We start from the raw sequence: 25,949 nt of genomic DNA, 5'->3' as shown, positions 1-25,949 counted from the left end.
CCTGTTCATGCCCATGCACTGACTCCGTTCTGTATTTTTTACTTTCAGGGATGCATCCTTGATGGATTTTTTCTACATTCAAAGACACAAGTAAACAGCTTTATAGGCAGGCTATAAAAAACAGATTACAGATGGAATGTATTTACTCCATGTAAAGCAGGGTTTGACAATATTTCTCTGTCAGTAGTTCAGGTGCTTGCTTCAGTCTCCAAAACAAATAAGTGACAAATTAATAAGTTTTCACTTTGAAATAACAGCTGGAGTACTAGAACTGAATCATCTGAATGTCTGCCTATTTCCGCATATAAGCCTACCTTGTATAAAAAAAGGGTATTTACTTGCAGTTAATTAGTCATTTTAGGTGAATAGCAAGGGTCACTGAACAAATCACTGAATGACTTTTTTTTGATAAACACATTCAAACTATTTAAGGAGTGGGAGCAATCAAAGTGCCGACAGCTACTAATGCAAAAGCGGCAAAACATACCAAGGTGAACGAATGTGAAACGGTAGAGTGACACAGTCGCACATGAGCATATTCAACAAAAGCCAGCACTGTATGCAAAACAGGAACCAGCAGGAAAAAGGCATTATTGTTTTTGTGATTGTTTTTGGCAGTACGTTGGCATGCTCCTTGGAGAAAAATGCACTGCTTAATTAGTTTTTTTCTCATTTTGAAGTTGCACCTGTCAAGAAGTACAGAAGGCTCCTTCAAACTTTGCACTTGTAACAAATGTCAACACGTATCTGAAGCTTCTAATTAGAGCACCTGCTTCCTGTCTTGACACAAGATTTCGTCTACACATTTGACAGCCCAAATACTACGCATTCAATGACAGGAATTTAATAAAACAAACATCATCGTACACCGTCAAATCGCGGACGTGCTAAATTATGCCACCGTTTAAAGTGTACATAGCAGCAATTTGGGATGACAGTAAGTGTTAATATGGAAATTAGGTCATTCCATGTTCAATTAACTTTCCGGTTTAATTTAGAATTGGCCTTGGTAGAAATCCCTTCAGAGAATGTGCTCTCCCATCATGCTTTTAAAGACATATCACTTAAAACAGAAAGAAGAAGAGTAATGCCTTCATTCTTGGTAGGGCTGGGCGAGTTTATCTGTTAATTCAAATTTAATATTTTGTCACAATTTTATTTTATTTTTTTTAGAAATCAAGGATTTTTAATAGAAATGTTATCAAATGTTAGAATTAGACACTTTGGCAATATGCCAGTGATACCTAAAGAGAAAAGAATGATCCTGCATATCGGTGCACGTGATTAACCGCTCACGTGTGACACGCTCATTTCGCTAGGTGCCATTCACACAGAATGTGCTTTTGTGTTGACAAAGATGCGACGTGGTCAGTGGAACAGGAAAAACATGCAATGTGTGTAAACTTCTTTTAACTTGTGCCGTGTTTTTAGACGCTGCAAGAGACGTGGCTGCAACAGTCAAAGGCGTCCATGTTTTTATAGAAAAACAATGGAAAAGCAGCGCAATTTAATAAAAAATCCTGTGAAGAACTACTATTGTATGTCTGATATTTCATGTTTGCATCATGAGCCGTTTTTACACTATCGGGCCAAACGGTTCTAAAAACGGTCGGGTACGGTTCCACCTGTGTTTCCACCTGAGCCTGGTACGGCACGGCACGATTATAAACCGTTCTCGGCACGGTTAGACAACCGTGCTAAACCGTGCTGATAGAGTGTGTGTTCTAAGTGGATGCGTGCTATTTGATCAAACAGCCAAGTAAACAGCTATGCTGCATTCATGCATTAATACTGTCAATGAATGTGGTATTTTTAGAAAGGTTGTGCCCGTCTCCATTGGCATGCATATCCCCTCAGCATTTGTTGGTAACGTTATACCTGTCGTCGCCTTCTGTTTATTATATTTATTTTTTTATATTTTGAGTTGTGTTCTTTTTTCTGTTATTTAACAAAGTAAATATCAGATTTAAAAAAATCTGATATCGCTGTTTACATTACAATTGCGCTACCAAGGCAACGGCTGACGCACTTGTATTTACATTCCAAAGAGTTCTGTTATCAGCACCACGGTGGAAAATGAAACCGTATCCGTGCTGACTGGTCCGGCCCGATAGTGGAAAAGCGGCTATGATGACAGACTGAAAGCTGCTGTTCATTGTTTTTACAGAACATTTTCTGGTGTTATACCTTTAGTCATTTTGAATTTGAATTACCTTGACTTGAGATTTTTTTTTAAACCATTTTCCTCTTAATATTTTTGAACATATAATATGTATAAGACAAGTTTGTACAAGATGTAGTTGTAGTTAATGCATCTTTTCTGCAAAGATATTTAACAAGTGATTTGTTTAACATTTACATCATGTTGACAACTCCATGTGTGGTGCACTTTTCTTTAAATAGAGGGTTAATAAAGAAAAGGTCACTTGAATCATGTTGTAGTTACATTTTCAAGCTGATTAGTAAAAAAAAAAAAAAATAGAGAATCGTTCTGAAGTTCTGAAAAAATAAATAAATTCAGATTTAAATGTTTTCACATGCCCAGCCCTAATTCTTGGCAAATAACAAATGCTCCCAGACAACATATCTAACATAAAAGTGCTTTTGTACATCTAAAGTATAAAAGAAAACAGCATACACTTCATCAAACGTCCACAAAAGGTTCCCTCTTACAAACAAAACTTATGTGTGTAAAGAACATTTAAACAATCAAAAAAAACTTTTTTAATACTATAAAGAACCTTTTCTGGAGTGGAAAGGTTCCACACATGCTCCAGGTTCTACATGGAACCATCAACACCAAATATGGTTTTTCTAAGACGTTACTGCAAAAACATGGCTCCACATTTGCTAAAAGATGAAATGCAGAGCCATGGAGAACAAAACCACTAGCGCCATCACCACAGAGCTTATGTCATTTGAGACAGTGCACTATATGGCCTCACATGCTCTACAGGGAAAGCAGGTCTACAGACTTCCTGCTGCAGTTCTTGCCCTGCTGCGCATTGAAGCACATCTCAAGAACTCCATGGCAGAGAAGCTCAATTCAGACCATTCCTGTGCTGTTCATTTTTCTGTTCACACAGCCTCTGTCATCACTCTCACACAGGCACAACCCCTGCATATGCCGACGTCAGCCTCAAAACATTTCAGCCAGGTGGCAAATGGAAACGGATAGACACCCCCCACACAATTTAGTCCAGAAAGACATTTTGCTACAACTTGAAAAATCACAGAGAAGAACACATGTGGCTGTACGGTCATGCCATGTTAAAGATTGAGTGACAGTCTCAGTGAGGGAGCAGGAGAGCGGTCATAGTTTATTAACTCTCATTCACAGAGAGAGTCGCGTGATGAAAGAGCAGATCCATTAAGCTGGATTGGTTTAATGTGTTTTGGTGGAAACGCATCGTGTCGGAGCGAATGGCTGCTCCTTGCACCATTACACCACAGCAACTGTTTGCTGCAGACAAATGTACACATTCTCCAAAACAACGCATGCTTACTTGAGTAATGCTCTCCTGACAGATGACGCTTCCCAGAACGTATGCACCGACAGTGACTCGGCTCGAGAAGGAAACAAACCCACACTAGCAGGTGCAGCCGTCAGGTAGGGAAAAGATAGAAAGTGATGATAAATCGAGGTGGATCTATTTAAAAAATAAAATAAGCCTGTGGAACATCTGAAGGAAATGAAACAGAAAAATACATAGACAAAAGAAATTGGATGCAAAAATACCTCTTAACTGAGTGCTGCCTGAAAAGCATCAGAGAGCGAGAGAGAGCGTGTGCGCGCGAGAGAGAAACACAACAAGAGCCTCTATTATTGTGAAAAATGGACAGGCTTGGCTTGAAAAGAAGACAAGAGAGGAAATACTGTAGCTACTGAAAAGCGGCAGAATAAGTCCTATTCTTTCATCTTTTTAATGATGAAAAATGATGAGTAAAGGTCAGCGCTGAAAGCTTATCATCTTGTTACATGAAAACAACAGCTATCTGTTACACACCCATTACAGCTCATTTCACAGAGCCACTTTGATTCCGGCTGCTGATTGGACGATGCAGATATCTGGAAGTAACCCGACTCTCCAGAAGAAAACAACTACAGTTTTTACATTTTCTGAAGAAAATGTGAGAGGTGATCAAAATCAACGCGAGCGTGTCAGAGGCGAGCTGACAGAACTGTCAATTAAGCTTATGTTTGTTTTTAGACCTTGTTTTGATGAACATTTCTGTATGTATTGAACACTGTTGTGGTGAATTCTCACATAAATGTATCAACAAGGTGGCTTAAAATAGACAGAGATTGTGACACTCTTTGAAGCATCTGTTACAAAGAAGTTAAAGTTATACATAAATCATATGCAATTTCTTTTTCCAGCAAATGTGTTTTTGTGAGAATGTACAGTAGAGCTGCAACTGAGGTAAACTGTAGCTGCAAACTGACTAACTCAAATAGTATTCTTCAAATGTATGAGTAAGATATGTTTGAATACAGTTGTTCATCAAGCATGCATTAAACTGACCAAAAGTGACATTTAAGATTTTTTTAATGCTACAAATAAATTATTTTAAATACATGCTGTTCTTTTGAACTTTCGATTTATCAAACAGTCCTAAATCATGTTTTGTAAATATAAAGAATCACAACAGTTTTAAACACTGATAATAATCAGAAATATTTTTTGAGCAGTAAACCAGCATATTAGAATGATTTCTGAAGAATCACTGACCACTGGAGCAATTTACATTTTACTATATATTTATATAGAAAATAAATAAATAAATAAAAACCAAAACAACAACAACAACAACAAATACAGCTGCAAGCAGTGATTACCAGGGTTCAAGTGCATTAAGGCATTTCAACACATATAAAAAAAGACATTATGTAGCAAGCCTTTTTTGCTAATGCAGGTAATTTACCATAAAAATATGATATTTTCCAATGATTATGACTGTTACAGCGCCAGCTGTGGTCGGAACTCCTTGTTTAGAATTACCTGTCGCATGTGCTCACCATGTTTTGTGAAGTTTCGAGTTTTCCTTTAGGCTTTATAGGATTTTGGGTAAATCTTGACAGGCCCCTTTTCTAAATGACCCCGTTATAGCTTCCCAAAGGCTAAATTTCAACATTTTTTGATAATTATTGGCCTAGAGAGTCCAGAGAATTGTACTGCAGTCTTTTTTTTCAGATCAAGTAGGTTTTTCTTTTTAAATCAGCGTAGGTTCTAGAGGTAAAGTTGTCCAGAATGAGGAGTTCTATTATATGATACGAATATTGCACATATGTTACGTACAATTGTTTGCGCCCTTGAAAGATCCACTATGGCCCCCGCAGTGCCCGATTTCTTTCAGATTTCTCTCAGACCTTTGGAGCCATGAGTTCAACAGGCCCACTGAGTTCTGATCAGCCTCCATTAACCCTGTCTAACAGCTGCTCAAAATTTGTCAGCCGATGGCAGCCATGTTTTTTGAGATATGCAAGTGTCCTTGCAAACACTTGTGACACTTCGGATAAAGGCCGGGCACACCAATTTTCATATTGATAGGACAACTGGTTGCGCAGTTATAGCCATTTTGATGGTTTTTTCCTGCCACCTCAGACTGATCTCTTACATAAGTGTTCTGAGTTTGGCGGAAATATCTCATTTAGTCAAAGTTGATACTTTTTGATAATTTTTCTGCATTGGTTTGTTTCCAATCGGGCGAAAAGTAGTTGCAAAAGTAGATTTTTCAAAATACGCGAAATACCTGAAGATTTAGCCAAGGATTCAGACAACATAAGACACCTGAGCCTGCGACTGACGGTTTAGGAGTTATGAGCGATTTCACATTTTTGTTCGCTGTTGCGCCCCCTTCAGGATGATTGGGGTGAGCCTTGGCCATGTCGTAGGTGGTGTGAGTACTACCATCCCTCCAAGTTTCAAGTCTCTACAACTTACGGTTTGGTCTGCACGATCAGTTTTGTAAGTATAACTCAGCCACCAGAAAATACTCTTGTTATTGAGCCTTGCATGTCAAATGTTTTTTAAAGTATCTAATATGTTGAATGTTTTTTTTTTTTTTTTTTTAATAATACTTTCTTATGTACTACACAGAAGAAAATGATGCATACAGATTTGGAAAGTCATGAGGTTGAGTAAAACATGACAGAATTTTCATGTCTGCTGGGCAGAAATGTAAGAAGGTTTGTGAGCTGAGCTGAATGCAACAGTAAGTTGCCCTTCAAGACAGAAAATCTATGCTGGTATTTGAAGAGTCTTTAGCCTTTAGTCGTGCACAAGCTCCATGCTTTTTATCAATATCAAGTGATCAGGCAGTTCTAAAGGCTGCCCCTTGCGCTGACCAAAATATCCGTTTGCCAGTCTCACATTGTATTGTGAAGCCCATGCACACGAGCGTTTAAGGAGCTCTGGTGATGATGGCAGGAAACGTGTCCACTTCCAGTTTCCAGCAGCTTGTTCTATCGACTGATGTTCTAAATCTGGCATTATCTCAGTCTGAGAGCCGCTGCCACCAGGATCTTATCAAGGGCAGCCAATTATAAAGGAAAGGAGGTGAGCCGCGTTAAGGAAATGTCAGCAACTCCGTAACCTCCAGCTCATCTTATCTGTCCTCAAGAATCACGTGTCTCCTCCATCTCATTCACCACACAGACCGGCCCTTCTTTGTCAGTGAGAAGTACAAGTCCTTTTGACAACCCAGAATCAAAGACAAATTAGTGCAATTAGTCACAAAAACCCCAGTGCACAGCGTGATTTATTTAATAAATGATATAGCGGTTCCTCTAGCTGCTGTTTGGCCCGAAGCTTAGGACCTATGGTTTACACCATGAGAAAAACTTGGACAGGAATCCAGTCATTAAAACTGAATTTACGGTATTACGGTATAACAGTATAAATAAACATAGGACCATTAATTAAAACATAAATGACTAAGTTGTTTTAATTTTTTGACATGCTTTTTGATAATTAAAACAGAATTTGAGCCCTAAAAAAAAAAAAATTCGAACCTTTTAATAATATAAACCATTTAATTGTTTTTAAATTGAATACATTTCATGATTTCATTTGATTAGATGGATTTTTTGAGTAGTAAAAATTTGAGTCCAGAAAAATTTAAAGTGGATAAAATAAAATAAAACTGTTTTCATAGGGCCCTAAAAGATGCATGGCCTTTTACAAGCAAAGCGAAGAAGATGAGCACATTAGTTCTCTTAGTCCCCATCAAGAGGCAGAGCTGAGGGACGTCTCAGCACGGTATCCGTCCATCAGCGCCTGAGTCAATGATCCGATTCTTCACCATGGACAGAGAGCTGTTCCAGGACCCAGAGGATGCGGTGACAAACACTCATTAGCGTGTTAATGGTCTGACTAGCAGAGTTAGAGGATATCTGCGCACGAGGGAAGGCATAAAAGTGGAGATGCAGATCGCGAAGTGTCTGCCTGTGAATGACAAGCCGCTCTTGCGAGAGCTATCGAGCATGTGCCTTTGCAATGATGGGCCGTTTGACGCAGAGATCGGTCAAGTGGCTGTCAGAGGCAATGGGCTCAGACCTAGTTCTGCCACATCACTTAACATTAAGCGTGACGGAGACGCGACGCAACCCCGACTGACATTCCACACTCTCTAGCCACTCAGCGGCTCACAGAGATAAATGCATGCAGCGTTTCCAGCAGAAATGGAAGAGCTGAGCTTTTTCCATCCGTCTGATTTTGAGGAACGGAGCCAAGAGCGGCTCATATCACAGCCACGTGATGAGACTGGCAGAGAGGCTGGGTGATTCTTAAACGCAGAAAGATAGCTGGATGATTGACACGTCTACGATCGACCATCTCCCTCAGGCATGACAGGTTTTCAGGTCCAGCTCTGTGACTTACTGACAGACTGATATCTAATGGGAAGCGCAAATCTCAGAACAAAGTGTATAAAGACAGAAGTGAATTTGGGAGCTTCCTACCCCATACGTACAACTATCTCACTAACGCTTAACACCAAGGTTCCATTTGTTAACATTAGTTAACTACATTAGTTAAGATGAACTAACTATGGATGCCTGTTTCCACCACTGAATTAAAAAAAAGTAAATAAAACAAGGAAATTGCAACTGCAAATTAGAACTTACATTTCTGAGGGGGAAAAAAAGACTATTTTTAATTTATATCATGCAAATCTGACTTTATAACTCACACTTGCAAGAATTTGGAGAAAAAAAAACATTACATCTCACAATTCTGACTTTTTTCTTGCAATTCTGAATTCTTTTATCTTATTTGTGAAACAGAAACTCACAAATGCGAGTTTCTTTCAAATATTTTCTTACAATTGCAAATTTGTATCATGCAATTCTGAGTTATAACTCACAACTACGAGAATTGCGACTTTACATTTCACAATTTTGACTTTTTTTTTGCAATTCTGACTCCAATTTTTGAGATATAAACGCACAAATGCAAGCTAAAGTCCAATTTTGAAGAAAAAAAATACTATTTTTAGAGAATAGCGAGTTTTTCCTCGCAATTCAGATGTCAGCATGCAACTGCAAATTTAAATCTCGCAATTCTGACATTTTTCTTGCAATTGTGATATAAACAGTAGCAATTACCTTGTTTCATTGTTTGGCAGTAGTGATTCATTCCTGAATGAATCAGTGTTTGAAACGAATTAGGTGAGCGAATGACTCATTGACTCACTCACAGTTATTCAGACAGTTTCACATACTGGTGTAATGATGCAACCTGCAGAAAGGGTCAAAAAATCCCCAGAACTAATGGTCAGAATGACAGGTCATCTGGAACAAACAAACACAGACAAGTGAAGAGCACTCTGGGAATTTCACTCAGCCAATTAAATTTGAGGACCGGAACTAACTTCTGGTTGCATAATACAAATATATATCAATAGACCATCATAAACTTAGGCCATGCTTGCTGAATAAACATTTTAGGATTCCAGTATATATTATGAATCGAAAGTTATGATTAGCCGCAGCATTTCTACAGTGGAGAACTTGACTAAGTTAACTCTTAAATATTTTCCCTTGAGTGACAGACAAGAGAAACATCTGTTTTGAGTAGCACTTGACCAGCATGTTTACACATATTTTCAGAGACTCGTGTCCCTTTTGTGGCGCACACATCCCTCCTGGGATGCGCTGAAGGTTGAATCGCAGACCTCTGAAAGGCGGGATAGAAAAGGAAATTGTAATACTTGAATGCCTGAGGGACTGAACAGGCACAAAGGTTGGAATGCTAACAGAGATGCTGTCATGCCACTGCTATGGCAACATTCTGTTCAAAGAGAAGCGCTGTGCTCTTTAATGCTGTTAGATTCACCACAGCATTTCTTTGATCTCGTCAAAGGTATGTGCATTCATGACTTTACAGGCTATAAAATCAGCTGCTGAACAATAACATGTTTCATGGTGATTCACATCATGGCATCACTCAGGAGATATATATCCATATCCCCAAAAGAAAATAGACTCTTATAAAATATGATCTCAAGTCCTCACACCCACATACAGGGAATGATATATTCACTGACACACGGGGAGCAGCAGGGGGACAGAAAGACTGGTACTATGGTAGGCTACCAACTAAATAATAATAATAATAATGTTAGTTAGTCAATAAATCAATTGAACATAATCACTGAAAGATGACTGCAGATGAATCTATCCATCCATCTATCCATCTATCCATCTATCTATCTATCATCCATTTGCCTGCCCATCCATCCATCCGTCCACCATCTGTCCATATCCATCTATCTATCTATCTATCTATCTATCTAACTATCTATCTATCTATCTATCTGCCTGCCTGCCCATCCATCCATCCGTCTGTCCGTCCATCTATCTATCTATCCGCCTGCTATCTATCTATCTGTCTATCCTGCTGCTTGAATACCACCTTATGAGCAAATCTTCATCCATTCATTCACACATCCCACTGTTTGAGCAGCTCATTGTGAGCATAACTGTATTACCCGTAACTGCTCAACTATTCATTGAAACCCCATGAAGATAAATTCAGTCTAAACATGAGGCATATTTCATTTGGGAGGCAGTACATTGTACTGATGTTTCAGACAGCAGCAAGCACACACCGTTTACAATGGGCAGCCATTTACATTACAATGCTCTCAGCAACCATGAGCTCTGCCCGACACACAACACAGAGCATAATAACACACACCCGTTCCATTAAAGCCTCTCGTTCTGTTTTATTTATCTGCGGAATGATTCAGAGACACAAAAAAAGTACTAGGATATGGGATGGTGAGAGCAGACGTGAGAAACGGGGAGGTGTGGCCTTAGAGGAAACTTCTAGACAAACGCAGAGGATAAAGCTTCCGAGCTGATAGATGTTGGGTAGAAGGAGAGAAACACGACTGGGAAAATATGGCTAGATATCCTGCCTGGGCACAAACAACACCTCTAGTGACATGAATCATTAAAGGGAAGCCTGGAAATAGCATCTGAAGTTGGGAAGGTCAGACAGGGTGTCTGTCTTCCTACATTCACAAACAGCTCCCCGCCGGTGGGGTCCGCGGCCCCTCCCAGAGATCGTGCACAATCATCGACAAAGACGGTACATCTGGCTGAAGGTGAACCGCGGTGCAATTGCCAATTAAAACTAACGAGAGCTGGTGTGTGACACATTTGTCATGATCATCTGAAAGGATGAGCAAGGGCTGAGATATAATGGTCTCATCATGGCTATGTAAACCATTCTCTTGGGAAATAAACAGCAAATCTACCTTAGTACACAGACAACTCTATTCAACTGTTCCAGGCCTCCTGCTGCCACACGTGGCTTATCCCACACTACACAGCACCGATCCAGGCCCAAAACTGCACAATCCAGCCTGATCCTCAGATTTGGTCCTATGTGGTCTCAAAGGCATTTCTCTCCTCTCTTCTTCTCTGAAAACAAGATTTAGAAACCAAATGAAAAGTTTTGCGATAACACTAATGTTCTGCCTCAGTGTTCCCACCACAGTGGATCAATAAGCATTTTTAAAGAACCTAATTAAATGTTTTTGTGCCTGGGGTGCTAGCTTTTTAACTAGTTTATGGGTAGACGTCTGCATCGTAGCTTCAATATGCTCTATCCAACAGTCAGCTGGAAGAAGTGAACAACTATTTGACTAGTCTTAGCCTCACTTAATAAAATTACAGTAAATATAGCAACACACAGCCATCGTGCTTTAAGTGCTTTAAGACCTTCAAAAAGGTACATTTAAAAATGAAGATGGTTTTTCAAGATACACAAATGTCCACCTACTCGATGAGGGCAGCTTGGGCAAGTAGGTTTGGCCAAAAAAATGAAATGAAATGAAATGAAATTTTAAATAAACAAATAAATAAAATAAAAAACAAAATAAATAAAATAATTAATTAAAAAAACAGAAACAAAATTTTAAAAAATGCATGGTTTGTTTGTTTGTTTGTTTTATATATAGCACATTTAACAGAACTTGAGGTTGACCAAAGTGCTTTACATGGCACAGTAAACAATAAAACAACAAAAATAAATTATAAAATAATAAATAAAAATAATAATGTCACAAATAAACAAAAAAAAACTTCATTAAGTCATTGCAAGTCATTGCAAAGGCATGGTGTATTATATTACTTTACAAACCTAATATAAACCTTACAAACCACTTGCTTTGAATGAAAATACCATTTGATTGCAATGACGCTAGACTGCGTTGGAACATTTTCACCACTACAACATCATTTTTAAACTAAACGTTAATTTAGAAAAACAAATAAATAACCATTAAAAAGAGATAATAATCCTGATGCATACTGCACACAAGGGTAAAAAAAAACCTTGGTATGGTATGCACTGTTCCAATCAAACACCTCCTTCCAGTTTATGTGGATGGTTTCTCGCTGAAAAATAGATCAGACTTCATGCATTTCAGCGTTTGACTGACATTTTTGTAATATACACTGCACCAATGCAGGGGAATACAGCAATACAGTGTACACTACTGAATGCACAGCTAGTGAGGAATGTGATAGGGACACAGGTTGGTGTGACAAGCTGAGCGCAGCTGCAAGCGAACAGGAAGACACACATTAATGAGCGTGAGCTCCGAACACTGAGGCAGGCAGTGAAGGGTGATCCGTCGTTTTCTTTCTCCATGTGTCTGAATGGGAAATGGATGATTCCTCACAGGTGAGAGTCTAGTAGCTGTCATGACAGCCCGTGTGAGGTGTCTGCCCGGTGCGGGTCAGCGGAGACGCTCGGCACAGCTCTGACAGAAAGAGGAAGGCAATCCTAGCTTGCGATTCACCTGTCCGAAGCAGGGGCCACATGTGACAGCAGCTATTGAGAAAGTGACCGAACGGTTGAACTCCTGCATTCAGGCCCATCAGTCTAAAACTCACTCCTGAGAAATTCTCAGAGAAGGAGGGCATCTGGAAAATGGGCTAATGAGTTCGCTCTGGTCCAGGACACCTAGCAGACATGCGATTTCACAGCAGCGTCTCAGAGTCTATAAAGGAGCTAAGACGGAGCCGAGCCGCCTGTGTGTCTCGGTGTGCATGCATAAAAATTAAATACTTGGGAGGCGAAAACAGCAATCTCACAGTAATGAAAAATCGCACTCCAAATGTAAGCAGAGATTCTGCCAGACACCGTGTGATAAAAGGACATTTAAGCGCTACATGTTAGCACAAGCGTTCTAATTCCTAACCGGTGGCAATCACGGTTCTAGATGAGAGTCTGTTCGCCAGCTGTACGGAACGATTATTTAATATGTATGCGGAGGCCTCAAGCTGCGTGCTGATGAGACGACGACTCGCGTCTGGATGCGCAATGATGACTGATGCAAATGGAATAATCCCTCGCTAGGCAAGAGACGGAGCACAAATATTACAGATGAGGATGACATTTACCATTTGCTCAGATGTACAATTCACTCGCACAGATCATTGCGTCTGGTAAAGAAAAAGAGAAAAGCCATTGCCTCTACCACATCGAAGGTGAGCGATCTGAAAATGAGCGTTGTGTTTTTATTGGTTTGTTATGAGAACCATCTTTTCTGAACTTTGTTTCTGCACAAGGGTTCCCACCGTTCTACAGAGCATAAAAAGAAGATTAAAAGTCACAAAAAACTTCATATGCACATTGGACCAGTGACCTAGCAGTTTAAACATTGAGCACTGGAGCTCTTTTGGGGAAAATGGGTTTGAATATGGACTTTGCTGTGTGCCAATCCCATCCAAATGCTCTTCTCTCTTTCTTTTTCTGTTCTTTATACTTTCACTATCAATAAAATGTCAACCACTTTCAGCTCAAATTAATAAATCTAGTGAAAACCTTAATGAGGGAGTAATTAAGAATATGTTTCTAGAGAGTATAAAAAGACAATTACAAAAAAAGCCACAAAAACAGTTAATATGCACATTGGACCAGTGACATAGCAGTTAAAACATTGAGCACTGGTGCTCATTTGGGAAAAATGGGTTTGAACACAGGCTTTGTTATGTGCCAAACCTGTTCCACCCTCTTTTCTCCATCTCTCCAAAATTTTAACCACTTCCATGTCAAATGGAGAAATCTAGTGAAAACCTGGATGAGGGAGTAAGAGTATGTTTCTAGAGAGTATAAAAAGACAATTACAAAAAAAGCCAAAAAACAGTTGATACGCACATTGGATCCATGGCCTAGCAGTTAGAACATTGAGCACTGGTGCTCATTTGGGAAAAATGGGTTTGAATACAGACTTTGCTGTGCGCCAATCCCATTCAAACCCTCTTGTCTCTATCATTTTCTGTCCTCTATAATTTCATGATCAATAAAATGTCAACACTCAATTTAAATGGACAGATCTAGTGAAAATCTGGATGCAAAAGTAATTGACAGCACGTTTTCACAGAGTACAAAAAGAAGATAAAAAAAAAAAAAGCTGATATTTATATTGGAGTCATGTTATCATTTCCTGTCATTTATACTTTTACTTCCAATTCAAATGGAGAAATCTAGTGAAAACCTGGATGAGGGAGTAAGAGTATGTTTCTAGAGAGTATTAAAAAAACAATAATAAAAAAAAAAGCCAAAAAATAGTTGATACGCACATTGGATCCATGGCCTAGCAGTTAGAACATTGAGCACTGGTGCTCATTTGGGAAAAATGGGTTTGAACACAGACTTTGCTGTGTGCCAATCCCATTCAAACCTTCTCTCTATCATTTCCTGTCCTCTATACTTTCATGATCAATAAAATGTCAACCCTTAGTTCAAATGGACAGATCTAGTGAAAATCTGGATGCAGGAGTAATTGACAGCAGCGTCACTGGACGTCCACATCAATAGATCCAGCCTTGACACTCATTCCTCAGTCTGCATCAGATCTATACTAAACCCAGCAGGCTTGTTAATCAACTCTAGTTAAAGCCCACCTGATGTCTGCTCAACTGACACACATATTGAAAAGTTGAGGGTTCACATCCTGAAAGGCTCAGATCACTGCATGCCATCAATAAAACTAACTTTTATAAATGTCGTCTCCAATTAGACTAGATCAAATGCTTTATTGGTAGTAGGGCTGGCTGTGGTGAAAGCCTGTGGATGTTCTTGCTTTTGGGAATCAACTGATCTGCAATTGCCAGCACTTTAGCAGGAAGTCCTCACTGTACATTGACTAAGGCCATTGAAGCCCGTCAGCCTATCAGAGAGAGGCGTTCTAATGGACTCCTGATACCATCACAGAGAAGTGGAAGAGCTGCCGCCGTCCCTGCACACTTAATGAATAGTATTAGGACAAAACGGCAGCTTAACAACTTCAATAGGGAACAGACAGTCAAATCTGATCGCCGCAATTTCAATCTATAAAAGACCTACAATAGCCAGAGGCTTGTGGTCACGGTCTGGCAGCTCAATCTTGTGATTCTTTTTCTCAAGCTCAGGCCAAAAACTGTCTTTTCAAGCAGTTATAAAGCTGCAGAAGAGTTTATAAGGGGAAAAAAATAACTTGCAACTAGATTTTTAGATACGTTTTTTATATGCAAGTGTTACACACAATTTAGCATTTTGGCAATTTTCAACCACCCAATCAATTCCTATTGGATATAATCAATTTACTACACTTTCTCTGATTGGATATCCTGATTCACTGAGAAACACAATGCAAACTGGGTTTGCAAATAACACACTATACCACTGAGGAGGTTATTGTGAACTTTAAGAATGTTTTTCAAGTCTGTCCAGTTAGAGTGTATTCAAGTGGGTTTTCACAAAAGGTCTGAAAATCTCTAAAAACACCACAGGCATTTTTGCAGCTCATTTTCACCAAGAAGAAAACCAAAGGGCTGGTTCTCACCACAGATCAAAGCTGTGACAAAAACCATTGAGCATTCTCGTACATTAAGACTCGACGGCTCCCATAGCTCAAATGATCCATCAGCAAGAAAAAGAGGTGCATATGTTTTTAGGGAGTCTAACTTCTGCAATTATTTAGCTACTTTTATGTTGTTCCAAAACTGTATTTACTTTCTTCTTCAGAACATGCTATTTCAGTTTGTCCAGACTGCACCATAGACATGGAAGTCACAACACAACATAACAGAGAACACAAAGTGTGTCTCTAAATGTGTGCACTGTGCAGGCCTACTGGACAGAGAAAGAGAAAAGGATTGAATTCAGTCAGCCATAACTCGTTGAGCTCTCTCAGATCACACATGCACACATTCAAGAATATCTAGATGAGTTATCTTGCTCTGCGAGAGGATGAAAACCTGAGAATCAAAGACCGGAAGAGTGGGAGCCAGAAAGAGATAGAAGGAGTCTCATTAAAGTAGCATTGATGAAAGCTTCTGAAATGCAAGTAAAGGCGGATGAGGATAAAAAGAAATCCCATATGATCTAGACATCAGCCGTAACTTCTGGAAGACAGTCGCTGCTGATGACGTTTATTCTGATGCTGCTGAGTGCTGAAAAACATCACGTTACCGATTTACATGCAAGAAAAAATGATCTGACTAATGCTAGACAAACTACTACACTATAGCAACGCTATCAGCATGATTGTGCTAAAAGTACTTTAGCTGGAATAAGTACAGAAAGAGGTGGCGATGGAACGTCATCAATCCACAACACCCACATGAAGTATTTCCATAAAGACTTCACACTTCTGAAGAGCTGCCATAACTACTTAACTCCTGGCCTTGAGTGAAGTTTTAAAGTTAATGTGAAACATGTAGGGTCCTATGAGTTCTGCAATGCGGAAAACAAGGACAGAGTAAAAAAGGAATTTAATTAATGTCAACAGTCTGTAGCAAAAATTTGGATGAATGTATCAGCAGTAGTGCTGCACACTTAAATCATGATAGGGACTAGTGTCTGTAAATATTAAAACCACAAAAAGACTATTTAAACATACAGTCTGCATGTTCAGCATGTCTGTGTGAAAGAGTGGAGCAGTTTTGTCTGCTTACACGTACTGAACTAAGTGATGTTCCTGGTGTTTTCAGTGTTGCTGACTTACTTTATGAGGTCATGAACATGTAAACTTCATCTCTAGAGCTGCTCTGAAAATTACTTTACCAGCATCTTACCATATTAATTTGAGAAAAACTATCACCAAATACACAGAAATCTTCACTACAGCCTATCTAGGGCTGGGCGATATGGGCAAAAAAATTATCACGATAATTTTTTCATATCAGTCGATATCGACAATTATCACAATAAATGTCAAATCTTTATTTCTTTCCAGTTTAGAGTCAGATTTTTGCTCCAAAGTGGAAGTTGTAGAAGCCAGACCATTAATTTTCCTTAACAAAATAAATATCTAAATAGAAAAATTAATTTCTGCATGTTCTAATGAGTTATATTGTTTCAAATTAAGAAACAGGTTTGGGTTGTCTGATAATGATAATGATGATTATAATAATAATAATAATAATAATAGTAATATCACATTTTTGTCTCTTAGAAATGCACATTTGATAGTAGCTTGAGGATGCAGAGGTAATTTTTCATAAAAGTTTGGATTAAACTGAAGAAATTATGACAAATATATTACTATTGCACAATAGAATGTACTTCTCAAAGTAATAATTATATAGGAAATAATAATAATTACACCGTTAAAACAAAACAGTTTTTTAAGGAATATCGGAAAATATTGCACAATTTTACACAGAATTTTAACAGTAAACCTCTGTTGAGCAGCACTTTGGGGAGTCGTTCAAAATTAATTTAATATCATTTTAAAAGATAATAAATTTGGGAATAAATGAAATGGATTTCACACTGCCCTAAACGTTAATCTTTGGGAACTGATTGGCTCATGAAAAGTGGGTATTATGGAGCTACAGTTCACATCTAGAGTATGCTTACATGTCCCAATAGAAACATTTGATCATTATTTGCTCTTTTTGCAGTAACCTTTATTAGATTTACATTAACCAGCATACATACTGTGTTAAAGATGTCATTAATCAGATGTACATGTACTGTGTAAACATTCAAACACAGATGAAATGAGAGGGAGAGGGCAGCGGTGACTGATGTCCCAGACCCCCTGAGGTATAATGACAGAAAACTTCTCACAGCTTGTTATGTAGATTGAATCATTCACTACTTTCATGTGGCACGCTGAACACAGACAGCTGAGAGCCGAGTCCCCGTCACCACAGGGTGGGATTCCTTCAAACACACAGCCTTTCATCACGTCCCAATCACACACCACTACATAAACAAGCCAAACACACACACGCAGAAAAGAAATGACAGAAGCGTTTGAGATCAATACGGACGCTCCCTGCGGAGAGAACGACTTCAGAGGGAGGGTGTGAGCTTCAGGAACGAGACTGATTGATTGAATTGCCGTCAGCGAGCGGCGCAGCACGACGGCATGAACGTTTAACTCGTACATCAGCGAGAGGCTCGTGCCAGGACTCATCTGAACTGTCACGAGGGCTTGGAGGAGTCACAGACACAGTCTCCTCTAACCGGATACCCCATTATGACCTACATAGCCAAAATATCATAATCAACAGCAATGCTGTGTATCTATACACGAATGCAGTCAATGTTCTGTTTGTTAGAAAAGCTAAATCAATGTCACTCGCTGGAGAGTGTCATAGTTAAATGCATTTAATCTATTAGTCCTCGTCCTCAAATATGCATTTTGAATTTATTTAGTTGGCAAGCAAAACACTGTCAGATATTAAGATACGTTTTCAGAAAATAAAAAGAGAAAAAAAAATTCTCACCCCAATGGCATTTCTTATTTTAAGCATGAATGAAACTAAATTTTGTAGGCATAATTTTACACGTAATTTTAACATATGTGTTAAAATAAAATAAAATTAAATTAAATTTGACCCAAGTTGTGAATAACACTGTTTCTACAGCTTCAATAAAATAAAATAAAACAAAACAAAATAAAATAAAAATGTACCCAAGTTGTGAATATGACTGGAAAAATACATTTCTACAGCTTAAATAAAATAAAATAAAATAAAATAACATTACAGCTGAATACTTACAGTTTCTATAGCTGAATACTTACATAAAATAAAATAAAATAAAATAAGACTGGAAAACACACAAAGTGTGTTCAATGTCATCCAATTCAATTGCAAATGACTATAAGCCGGTTCTTGTAATGAACTGTTTAGAAATACAACTGAATAAGTCAAATTCTTTGACAAATTCTTTAATAAACTCTCGGAATCAATCAGTATCAATCAGTGTCTACCAGTACTTCAGAAACAGACATGTTAAGTATTATTGTTCAGTATTTTTTAAAATCATTTTACTATAATAATGTGCATATTGTCATTAAAAAAAAAAATAGATTCAAGATATATACAGCACATTTCATGTATGTTTTTTAAATTTTGCTTTTGAACTAAATATATTACGACAAACATGCTGATTTAGACAGGTGAAGGTCCCATACAGAACAGAATTAATGGGAGACAGTGCCATCAGTGGTGCTATGAAGACCTCTCTCTTATAAACCTACAAAACCAGCATCCACACACACACACACACACACACACACAGACGCCGTACCATCAAACACCCCCACACAAGCACTCAGACAGCCCAGCCTCTTCACATCAACTCATTTATCAGTAAAACAGCAGACGGAAAGATCTGTCCTCATCCTCAACAAACACACACACACACACACACACTCACGCACGCCCACAAACTAAAGCAATGAGCCAGACGGGGCTGCCAACCTTTGCAGAGCGCAACTCCCACACACACTGCTTACTGTAGCGCTGCTTCCCTCATCTTTTGTCTCAATCGTGTCGGGGTGAGAGGCAGCAGCTCATCTGCACCTCCCCTCCTCAACGCCAATCAATAGAGTTTCACGCCACACTTCTCAAGCACCACTTACTGCGGGCTAATGGTGCCGAAGGGTTACAGCAAAGCAGCGTGACTCACTGCATATATCATGCCACTTGCTACATCCTCAAACATAAAAATAAAAACATTTGCTGGCTGATATAACCCCCGATTTATGTCTCTACAGCTGCTGGACAGAAGAAAACACTGCGAGGTGAAAAACAAAGAATTTTTGCCAGCTTCCTGAAATGATCTCTCAGGCCAAGATGCAAATCTTATACATTTTAGTTTATGAGCACCGTGGCCAAGTGGTTAGCTCACAGACTCTGATGTAGGAGTGGGTGATATAAGCAAACAGTTAGATCACAACTTATGCATGTACAGCAACTTAACAACTATTGAAAAGGTCAAAAGGTCAGCCTGTCATACATTTTCTGAAAGTTTTTCATTGTTATGTACATATCCTAATGATTTTTGGCATAAAATAAAAATTGGTAATTTTGACCCATCCAGTGTATTTTTGGCTATTGCTACAAATATACCCGTGCAACAAAAGACTGGTTTTGTCGTCCAGGGGCACATATGTTCTCTGCAAAATTGAGCAAAAACACATAATATTGTGTTAAAAATATAACACAATATCACCTTCTTATTTACTGAAATGTTGTATAAAATTACATTTAAGCTTGTGACAGATCAGGACAAAATCAGCACTCGTGTCATATTGCTGTTTGTGTGATATCGTGTATTATGTGATATATATAAATACAAGAAAAAACACATACACATTTTGCACCAACATCTTGAATTTAGGGCATAACTGCATTTAAGGAGTTGTTGCCCTGCATCATATTTGTCAACAGTCAGCTGGTCCAGTCTACAGGTCTGGGGGCGGGGCCAGTGCGTTAACTGTGTTAAAATATTTTAATTGCGTTATTTTTTCAAAACTAATTAAATTAATGCGTTAAACTGACATATGATAAAATATATTGATAAAATTTGCAAAAAGACCACACACAAACACACACACACACACACACACACCACTCAAACTCACTCTTTTTTTCTTAGCTATTTTAATCAACTGGTACTACACTAATTAAGAAGAATTGATAATTAGAATCTGATTGTTCTGTGAAAAATTGCTTAACTGGCTCACACTCTTTCACATCTGAAGATAACACTGCTAATACAAGTGAAAGAACAGTGCGTGTGTATGGGTGTGTGAGAACACCACACAACACCTGACAACAGTGTGACATGGGTGTCTTCAGCAGCAGCAGCAACACATCTAAACCTCTGACAGCAGTTCTCAGTTACTGTATAAGCCAGCAGCGATTAAAAGACTCAATGCCAGCATGTTCAACCTGCACCACACACTGCTGCACAAAATTCCACTAAAATATGAAGGAAATGTCTTCTCATGATTCATTAAGACACAAAACCGTTGTGGCACACCATTAGCAATACTGAAAAGAGGATCAATTGCTACACAGTGCTGGCTTATTACTCACTGATATATATCACAGGTAAGTAGTTCAACTCATTGTATCACTGAACAGAGGTAGCGTTGAGTTATTATTTAGATGCAGTCCTCTCGGGTAATGTATGCATTCTTTTGTTGTGCAGTTTAAGAAAAACTACAACCCCGAGGCTGTTCAAACTGCTATAGTAACACATCAATTACGAAGTTTAAGCGTATGCCATTTATCGAGCAAAAACGCTTTAAGGCTACAACAAAGTGGAAGAAATTAAAAGCGAGAAAGTTAGTGATGGTTTAAAATAAACTTGTGTTTGTTTTGCAAGTTCTGAAACAATCAGAGACCTAATTTTCGCCACTGATGATTTGTATGATTTCAGATTCAGGCTGCGCTTCTTCATTTCTCTATTTTTTTGTTTAAATGGGTCACTCAACAGTTGCATTACATGGCGCTCATTTACAAACTTAGTGTGTTGAGTGGGCTGTACGGTTAGCACAATCTTCTATTTTTAAGCTGCAAAAAAGCGGCGTTTTAGGGCTGCACAACATATTGAGATCACAATGTCACGATGTGGCCTAGTGCGACTGTAAAATAATGAAGGCAGCAATTTAATTAAAGAAATATACCAACTGCAGACTAAAATGCAGAATTTACACACAGTTCATACAGTTTATCAGCATCTGAGACATATACACACACTGCCATTCAAAAGAGTGGGATCAGCACGATTTTCTGCTCATCAAGGCTGTTTATTGTTACAGAAAAAAAAACAACTAAATTGTGAAATATTATTGCAATTTAAAAAAGTGATTTTCTATTTTAATATACTTTAAAATAGAATTTATTTCTGTGATGCAATGATGAATTTTTAGCATCGTTACTCCAGATGTCCGTGTCACATGACCCTCAGAAATCATTCTAATATGCTGATTTATTTCCAGTTTTGGAAACACTTTTTTTGGGAACCTGTTGATATTTTTTTCAGGATTCTTTAATTAATAATATGCTAAAAAAACAGCATTTATTTGTGTGGGGTCAGTAAATTTTATCTTTCTTTCTTTCTTTCTTTGAAAGAAATTAATACTTTTATTCAGCGAGGATGTGTTAAATTGATAGTTATATTAAAGTTCTATATGGTTAAAAAAAAAAAGATTTCAATTTTGAATAAATGCTGTACTTTTTAACCTTTTAGTTATAAATAAATAATTAAAAATCAATCAATCAATCAATCAATCTTGAGAGTAAAAATTTATATTAAAAAAGGATATTTAGATTTTCTATGTAGCTGCACTCCCCAACAAAATCCCCCCACTAACTCTAGATTAATTCATTCTTTCCAAATGCTCCTTTTCATATTTTTTTCATACTGAAATATATAATCACAGAAAAAAAAACACGTCAGATACTTGCATGCATTCCAGGATGTGTCGACAGTATCAACACAACTGAAACTATTTAGTTCATTAAACATTTGAATTGGCTACGTCGCACCAATTAAGTATCTCCCGATTAGAGCAATGTGAGTTCAGGTCGCACTGTAAACAACCTGCCAACCGTCTTGTGCGAGCGTGGCGATTCTCACCCACTCGCTCTCGGCAGCGCATCCGTTATCCAGTAACATCAACAGCAGCGGGGCGGGTGGAGGAGGCGGGGGGGATGAGGGGATGGGGGGTTGGACATCTAATGGAGTGCCAGCACTAATGAGATGAATCTATCCATTATAATGCTTTAACGAGAGTAAATCTGCATGGCTGGTAATTAGTCCACGCCCCTGCATTAGCTCCACTCCTCGGAGGAGCGACTCTGTCTTGTGTTGCCAGAGGACATCAGAGCGGCTGAATGCATTATGCTCCAGATGCTGCGAATTTTCATCATTTAGATGTGTTTCCATCAGGGAGCGGATTGATCAGGCACGGTCACGGCGGATAAGAGCACAGCATAATGACAGGCCGGGAAGGAAAACTGCTGGCGTTGTTCAAAAAGAAACCCCATTAAGCTGCTCCCGGTTGCTAAGCAGACACGTACGGCACAACTATTTAGAGCGACTGTGAAGCGATAGCGGGTTTACAGGAGCCGAGGCATTGTAAGATTTGAGACAACGGTCGTGTGATTCAGCCGGCATTATCAAAGGCATAACAAATCAGACAGGTGCTAATTGCACTCTGTAAACTGCACACTTTCCACTGAGTTGAGCCAATATTAGTATTGTGTGTACTACAAATGTCTTATTTTTGGTCTTTTGAAGGAGATTAGAATGAGCATTAAAAACGCAAGATTAGCAAACATTGCCAGCCTGATTAGAACTCGTATTGTCTGCATGAGCAACACAGCTTTCAGTTAAGCTACAGCTCTGACCTACTATAATGTCCTGTTTTTTTTTGTTTTTTTACACTTTTATTTAGAGGAGAGTTATAGTAAGATTAGAATTCAAATTGTCTGCATGAGCATCTCGACTTAACAGAAAACAGACTAACACTTTTCATTCCATTGACTTCCACTCATTCTTATATGAAGAATTTTCGCATTTCGCTGCATCCTAAAGTTAGGTGAACTCTGACCTGCCAGTTGGAATCACATGAAACCGTGTGACCAATACAAGACTGATAGGTCAAGGCATGACCGCGAAGCTGAATTAAAAGGACATAAATTCAAAGCTGCAGATTTTAGTTAAGATACAGCGTCCTATTTTAACATTTTTTCTCTTACATTTAAAGGAGAGTATAGAAAGAAATAGTAGAGTAGAGCAAGATCAGGGAAATGTTGCAAGCCAGATACGAACTCAAATTGTCTGAATGAGCACCTTCCTGTAAAGCCACAGCTCCGACATACTACAGTGTCCTGTTTTTTACTCTGTTGATACTTTTATTTTGAGTAGACAGAGTAATAAAAGGAGCGAGATTAGAGAATGTTGCAAGCCAGATCTGAACTCAAATTATCCACATGAGCACCTCAGATTTCTGTAAAACCACAGCTCTGACCTACTACAATGTCCTGTTTCACCTGCTTTAGTCTTTTGTCTCTTTCAATTAAAGGAGAGTATAGAAAATAATAAGAAGAGCAAGATCAGGGAATGTTGCAAGCCAGATTAGAAGTCAAACTGTCTGCATGATCGCCTTTCTGTAAAGCCACAGCTCAGACATACTACACTGTCCTGTTTTTAGTGTTTTGTGATGTTAATTTACAGTAGGGTAGACAAAGTAATAAAAGGAGCAACATTACTGAATGTTGCAAGCCAGATTTGAACTCAAATTTTCTGAATGAGCACCTCTGCTTTCTGTTAAGACAGGGCCCCAACATACTACAATGTTCTTTTTCTTTGTAAATTTCTTTTTCTTTTACGGTCTTTTGTCATTTTCATTCAAACATGAATAATAAGAGGAGCTAGATCAGGGAATGTTGCGAGCCAGAATAGAACTCAAATTGTCAGTATGAGCACCTTAGCTTGCTGCTAAGCCACAGCTCTGACCTACTACAGTGTCCGGTTTTGGTCTTTTGTCTCTTTCAATTAAAGGGCAGTAGAGAAAGTAATAAGAAGAGCAAGATAAGGTAATGTTGTGAGCTAGATTAGAACTCAAATTGTCTGCACGAGCACCTTAGCTTTCTGTTAAGCCACAGCTCTGATCGAATACAGTGTCCTGTTTTAGTCTTTTGTCTCTGTCAATTAGAGAGTACAGAAAGTAACAAGAGGAGCAAGATTAGGGAATGTTGCAAGCAAGATCCGAACTCTAATTGTCTGCACGAGCACCTCAGCTTTCTGTGAAGCCACAGCTCTCATCTACTACAGTGTCCCGTTTTAGTCTTTTGTCATTTTCATTCAAAGGAGAATAATAACAGATAAAAGATTAGGGAATGTTGCAAGACAGATTTGAACTTAAATTATCTGCATGAGCACATCTGCTTTCTGTTAATCCACAACTCAGACAACAATGTCTGAGCATAAGAGAGTAAGGGGCAAGATCAGAGAAAGTTGTGAGCCAGATTAGAACTCAAACTGTTTGAAAGAGCACCTCAGCTTTCTGTTCAGCCATGACTTATACTAGACATACTAGAGTGTCCTGCTTTTAGTCTTTTGCTTTATTTAGAGAGAGAGTAATAAGTGAGTAATGGGCAAGATTTGGGAATGTTGCAAGCCAGATTAGAACTCAAATTGACTGAATGAGCAACAGAGCTCATCACTAAACCAAGACTATGATGTCCTACAACGTCTTACAGAATGTCAGATTCAAACCGGCATTTTCCGGATGAGCACCACAGCACTGACATACCACAGAAAGCTGTTCTTAAGAACTCTTCTTCAACCTCAGCAGAACAACAAAACATTGTGCCTGAAACCCATTACCGCACTGACTTCCATTTCAGCAGCCGGACTCTGGAGTGTCTAAATATTCGGTGTATGGTGAATACAGCTCATCTAAGCCTTTCTCAAATGACGTCCTTGCACTAAAGAAAAAAGTGCTCTGAAATGGGCAGATTAGATTAGCGCTAGGAAGCTTTGATCTAAAGCTCGCTGGCTAGCTTTGATCTGCACAAGCAGCTCTTCACCATGACCAGAACACAATATGAGCCCATTTCACTTCCATTTGTATCAATTCTATGAGCATATACGACGATGAGAAGCTCTGCTCACCGTCACTTGCTGCCATTTACCCCTAATCAGAGTCACTTCAAGTCATGAATGGCGGCAGTGTTCCTGAGGGAAAAATGACCATCAAGGGCCTGGAGATCACAGCGGCAGACTTCAAATGGAGACGATATTTACATAGAACAGCATGTGTGGAAACACACGATGGCTCAAATGTACAATTATCAAGCGACAGACAGACTCGGAAGGTTGCAGGTTCAAAACCCACATGATACAGGTGGACTGTCCTCGTAATAAACCGTCACACGAATTCCACCGGCCCTGGTCACGTGGCCATAAATAAAAATTTTAAAATGCTAAACAGGAAAAAGACTGCCTAATTAACATTAACAATTAATCTGATCCAATTAAGTCACCTTGACAACCAGAAACATTAAGTTGCCTTTCCAAGATCCATTTCTTTCAGCTAATCATAATTCAATTAATTAGTACGCCATTAACATTAGCATGAATATGAATAGGCTCTTCTTCATTTGAGCGAACCTGCAT

General features: G+C 38.7%; 1 protein-coding gene across 9 annotated transcripts in view; it reads right to left on the bottom strand.

Moving 5' to 3' along the window:
- The window catches only part of enox2 (ecto-NOX disulfide-thiol exchanger 2), a 248,229-nt gene that overhangs the window by 107,998 nt on the left and 114,282 nt on the right, over nucleotides 1-25,949 (bottom strand). The gene's annotated exons all lie outside the window — the stretch shown is intronic.

The sequence above is a fragment of the Labeo rohita genome, chromosome 14, assembly GCF_022985175.1.
Source record: "Labeo rohita strain BAU-BD-2019 chromosome 14, IGBB_LRoh.1.0, whole genome shotgun sequence".
NCBI lineage: Eukaryota > Metazoa > Chordata > Actinopteri > Cypriniformes > Cyprinidae > Labeo > Labeo rohita.
The sequence above is the reverse complement of the archived record's forward strand: the minus strand, read 5'-3'. Positions and strand labels throughout refer to the sequence as shown.